Source organism: Triticum aestivum, chromosome 4A (genome assembly GCF_018294505.1).
Source record: "Triticum aestivum cultivar Chinese Spring chromosome 4A, IWGSC CS RefSeq v2.1, whole genome shotgun sequence".
Classification (NCBI taxonomy): Eukaryota; Viridiplantae; Streptophyta; class Magnoliopsida; order Poales; family Poaceae; genus Triticum; species Triticum aestivum.
Genome location: NC_057803.1, coordinates 519,624,576 through 519,630,619, shown reverse-complemented (window position 1 = coordinate 519,630,619; position 6,044 = coordinate 519,624,576).

Genomic DNA, 6,044 nt, shown 5'->3' with positions numbered 1-6,044 from the left:
CGCCGCCCCTCGCCGTCTCGTCGCCGGCCACCGCCTCCTCCACGCCCGGTCCCCTCTCCGGCGACCTCCCGGAGCCCGGCATCCCTTTCCTCTCCGGCGAACAGTGTCTCCGGCGCCGCCTCGAGAAGCGTGCCGATCCAGATCTGGATCTGGGCTAGGTTGACCTCTCCCCGAAACCCTAATCTCCCAGATTTTTATGCTATCTTTGACTGCTCGTATCTCCGCAACCGTAGATCCGTTTTAGGCGTATGATATATCAAAATCTTCGCCTCGACATGTACATCATTTCATTCCATTGCATCATTTGCATTTGAGGTCATCTTGATACCCAAAATGCTGTTAGAAGGAGGCTTCGTGAGTTAAATTGCAGAACCGTTAGTTCATCATGCACTTTTGTCATTTTTGCTATGTTTAATCCGTGCATGATATGCCTGTGCCCCTTTGGGATGTATTGTGAAGCATTTTGTCTTCTTTCCAGAGGTGCCACCCATGCATTTTTAGGATGTGTGTGTTGTCTTGTGCAAGCTTGCGAAGAGAGGTACCTGAGATTGCAGATTTCAGGGACTTAGTGATTTTCGCTAAGTCTGGGATATTTTAGTTCGTGATGCTATATGTCCAGCTTGTTTCCTAGTGATCCGTGCCTCTTTTGAGGATCATCAGTAAGGGAGTTTTGATATTTATGTCATGCTCTATCCATCCATGTCTTTGTTGGCATTTGTGGAGTGCTCTAGGTTGACTCGATCGAGCTCAACTTTTGCTTCCTTGTTAATCTGGGCAGATCGTCAACTTGTTTGCGATTTCGCCGATGCTACCGTTAGTGTTCCATGCATGCTATGCCTTCGTTCTTGCCATGTGTAGCTAGCACTTTGTGCCTTCTTGCTGGTTATATGCTTTCCTTGCCATGACTTGCACCGTAGTGAGTGCATCAAGCTCGTTTACATGCCTTCGTGAGTTAAATTTCAGCATGTCTCAGTTTTCACTAAGTCTGAAAACTGATTGTGTTCGAGCGATGTTCGTGAGCTCGGTAGAGTATTTTGTGAACCCTTTTGGCCCCAGGTCACTTTGGGTGTTTTATTAAGCTTGTTGAGTAGCTCCATGCCATGTTCTTACTTGTCATGTTCAGGTTTTCTATCATGTTGTTTTGCTGCTCCGAAGAGAGCATCGTGATCTGAAATTTCAGACTAGTGTTAATTTCACTAAGTCTGAAATCTGTTTTGCATTTGCGTTTTAGCCATGCTTGTTGGAACCTCTTAATGGATGAATTTGCCTATGGCTCAGTGCTAGTGTTTTGTCAACCATCTTGTGTACATCTCTGCCATGTATTTTGTTTTCATGTTTGGTGGCTGTAGCATGTTCATTTCGTTGCATTTAGATGCCTACTTGCTGTAAATCGCAGACCGGTGTCATATCTTAAAACGCTCGCCATTTCCAAACCGTAGCTCCGATTCCAATGATCTTTATATCGTTTTCAAGCGATTTCATCCCCTCTATCCAGTGGCACACTTGGTTTTCCAAGTTGATGCCAGGTTCATGCATTTCCTGTCATATCTTGCATTTTGCATCCCGCATCGCATCCCGCATAGCATATCGTCATTTCATCATATTGCTTGGTCTTGCCCGTGGTTGATTGTATCCTTGTTTCTTGTTTGTCTTGTTGGGTAGAGCCGGGAGACGAGTTCGCTACCGAGGAGCCCATTGAGTTTGCTTGTGAGGATCCAGTCAACTCTGACAACTGTGCAGGCAAGATGATCATACCCTCGAAATCACTACTATCTTTGCTATGCTAGTTTGCTCGCTCTTTTGCTTTGCCACTGCTACGATGCCTACCTTTTGCTTGTCAGCCTCCCAATTGCCATTGATGAACCTCTAACCCACCTTTGTCCTAGCAAACCGTTGATTGGCTATGTTACCGCTTTGCTCAGCCCTTCTTATAGCGTTGTTAGCTGCAGGTGAAGATTGGAGCCGTTCCTTGTTGGAGCATTTATTTACTTGTTGGGATATCATTATATTGCTATGTTATCTTAATGCATCTATATACTTGGTAAAGGGTGGAAGGCTCGGCCTCTCGCCTGGTGTTTTGTTCCACTCTTGCCGCCCTAGTTTCCGTCATATCGGTGTTATGTTCCCGGATTGTGCGTCCCTTACGCGGTTGGGCTATAATGGGAACCCCTTGATAGTTCGCCTTGATTAAAGCTTTTCCAGCAATGCCAAACATTGGTTTTACCATTTGCCACCTAGCCTCTTTTGCCCTTGGGTTTCCGGAGCCCGAAGGTCATCTTTATTTTAGCCCCCACGGGCCAGTGCTCCTCTGAGTGTTGGTCCGAACTAGAGCCCTGTGCAGCGCCACCTCGGGGAAACTCGAGGTTTGGTTTTAGTTGTACGGATTGCTCATCTGAGTGTGCCCTGAGAAAGAGATATGTGCAGCTCCTATCGGGATTTGTCGGCACATTCGGGCGGTGTTGCTGGACTTGTTTTAACCTGTCGAATCATCTTGTTGTACCAAGATACCGAGTCTGATCGGTGTGTCTTGGGTGGAGGTCTATTCCTTCGTTGACCGTGAGAGCTTGTTATGGGCTAAGTTGGGACCCCCCTGCAGGGATTGATCTTTCGAAAGCCGTGCCCGCGGTTATGGGCAGATGGGAATTTGTTAACGTCCGGTTGTAGATGACTTGAACTAAACTTAATTAAAATGAATCAACCGTGTGTGTTACCGTGATGGCCCCTTCTCGGCGGAGTCCGGGAGGTGGACACGGTGTTGGAGTTATGCTTGCGCAGGATGTTCTTTTAGCTTCTCGCTCGTGCTTCGCCTTCTCTTCTCGCTCTCTTTTGCGTATAAGTTAGCCACCACATATGCTAGTCGCTTGCTGCAGCTCCACATATATTTGCCTTATCCATTCCTATGAGCTTAAATAGTTTTGATCGCGTGGGTGTGAGATTGCTGAGTCCCTGTGACTCACAGATACTACAACTCCAGATGCAGGTCCAGGTGTTTCTGCTCCAGTTGACGATTACGAGCTCCAGTGGGAGTTCGACGAGGACTCTCAGCGATACTACGTATCTTTTCCGGATGATCAGTAGTGGTGCCTAGTTGGGGTTATCGATTCAGGACCTTGTCGCATGTTGGGTTCTTTTCTATTTTGGCGCCGTAGTCGGGCCATGAGTGCTTGTTTGATGGATGTTATTTATGTACTCTGATGTGACGTGGCGAGTGTAAGCCAACTATGTTATCTCCCCCTTTTATTATATATTACATGGGATGTTGTAATGATTGCCTGACTTGCGACATTGCTTTCAATGCGGTTATGTCTCTAAGTCGTGCCTCGACACGTGGGAGCTATAGCCGCATCGAGGGCGTTACAAGTTGGTATCAGAGCCTTCCCCGACCTTAGGAGCCCCATTGCTTGATCGTTTTTGGCAGCCGAGTTGTGTCTAGAAAAAAAATGTTTTGAGTCCTTAGGAATTATATATCGGAGAGCTTAGGAATTCTTTTTACTTCCCAGTCTCATCATCGCTCTGGTAAGGCATCCTGGCGTAGAGTTTTGACTCTTCTCTTCTCAAATTTCACTAAATTTTTTTTTAGGATCACGCGAGTATCTTGGTTTTGTTACGATGGTTTTGTGACGAGAACATTGTTCTTGGTGCCTCCTGTCTTTAGGGGTTGTGGCAGTGTCCCGGGGAGTTGAGCTCCGAGGTGTGTCGTCACAATTTTATCGTTGCAATTCTGATATACTTGAGATATGTTCGCCGACATCGAAAATCTCTTTTATGCAGTTCGTTGGTGAGATAACCTCGACGCCACCCAGTACTGGGGCGGGAGTTCGGGAGTATCGCCATAACTTGTATAACGGATGCTTTTCGAAGGTTGAGGTAGATGGTTTCCGAAGTTTTCCTGGTTATGTGTTGAAGGATGGATACAGCTGGATGTAGGATTTGCTAGTTTGGGTGAGATATTGTGCTTCCCCTGTATCCCCAACACCTGATTGCATAACCGGAAAGGTTCGGGAGTTTCATAGGTGGGAATTCTAGTAGCTCTAGTTCTTCTTCCACGGATATTGGTTTGAGATTGGGATTTCTTACCGATTATTCGTTCTTGATCCGTACCCTGTTGATTTATTTCTCTACCTTAATTCTTCGTGGCTTCTCAATTTATGGATATGTGATCATTTGAAGAGGAATGCATTCGTTCATTTTGTTCGGATGTGAAGACTATATGTTGCAATTTTCATTCCGTTGGATTCAGCTTCTATATTGTTGTCTATCTATGTGCTAATGGTGGTCAACCTCTTCAGGATGGCTCCTCCAACGCGCACGACTCCGAATCCTAATCCGCCTCCACCTCCGCCTCCTCCGAAAGCATGGCAAGCTGTGATGGCCGCTACTAATGCAAACACACAGTTAATCATGCAAATCCTTCAAGAGCGCAATCAAGGCAGTCAAGGGAATCAAGGCCACAATCAGCACCACTTTGCTACTCTGAACCAGTTCCTTGCTAATGGCCCAAAGACGTTCAGCGGTTGTGTTGAGGCTACCGATGCTGATGATTGGCTAGTGGATCTGGGCAAGCATTTTGAATGCAGCAACGTCAGGCCTGAAGATTTCGTCAAGTTCGCTTCTTTCCAGCTCAAAGATCAGGCTGCAGAGTGGTTCCAGCAGTACAAGGATTCCAGAGGTGGACGTGTTATCACTTGGGACGATTTCCGTCAAGATTTCCGCGCTCATCACATCCCTCAAAGTGTGGTTGAGAGTAAGCGTCAGGAATTCCGCAATCTGAAGCAAGGCTCTTTGTCTGTCTATGACTACAACAAGTTGTTCCAGAAGCTCGCCCGTTTTGCCAAGAAGGATGTTCCTGATGAGAAGAGTATGATCTATCAGTTCAGGGGTGGTCTTCGTGAGGAAATTCAGCTCGCTCTTGTCCTCTTTGAGCCGTTGAGATACGATGAGTTCTACAACATGGCACTGAAGCAAGAGGCTGCTCAGATAAGGTGTGATGCTTCCAGGAAGCGTGCCAGAGATGTTACTCCGTCTTCCTCTACTCAAGTGGTCAAGCAGCAGAAGTATTGGCTTCCTCCTCCTCCGTTCCGTCAGCCGTATCAGCAGAAGAGCAAAGGTGGCAGTGGTTTCTCCCACCCACCCAACCCAGGCTTTCAGAACAAGGCTTCGTCTCAAGCTCCAAGACCGAGTGCTCCGTATCACCGTCCGCTTTCAGAGGTCACGTGCAACAAGTGCCAACAGAAGGGTCACTATGCCAACAAGTGTACCAACCAGAGGCATCTTCCTCCTCCTCCTCCTGTCAGATCGGCAAGTACAGCTGTGGTCAAGCACAATCCCAAGCAAGCCAAGGTCAATATGGTGAATGCAGCTCAGGCAGAGGATTCTTCAGATGTGATCATGGGTAACCTTCCTGTTAATGATATTCCTGCAAAAGTTCTTTTTGACACTGGTGCATCGCATTGTTTCATCTCGAGACCTTTTGCTTCCAAGCATGATTTCGTTACTCAAATGTTGCCGAGACCGTTGTCTATTGACTCTCCGGCCAGCCTCTTGACATCTCGAGTGTGTGTTCCGGATGTTACAATCACTTTGGGCGACTGCAAGTTTCTCTCTTCTCCGGTGGTTCTTGGCAATTCTGATATCGATCTTATTCTCGGGATGGACTGGCTCTCTAAGCATAAAGCTCAGCTTGATTGTGCAGCCAGGCAGATTCAACTGACGCATTCGTCTGAGGAGCTCATTGTCTTTGCCGCTCGGGATAATACCATCCGGTTGTTTTCTCTCAATGAGAAGGGTGAATTGGATGCTATTTCGCAGATTCCTGTCGTTTGCGAATATCAAGACGTCTTTCTAGAAGAACTTCCAGGGATGCCTCCAAACCGGCCGGTTGAATTCGTTATTGAACTTGAGCCCGGTACGGAACCTATGTGCAAACGTCCTTACAAGCTCGGCCCCGAAGAGTTGAAGGAGTTGAAGAAACAACTCGATGAGCAAGAAAGATTGGGTCTCATTCGGCCTAGTACTTCTCCGTGGGGTTGTGGTGTTCTTTTTGT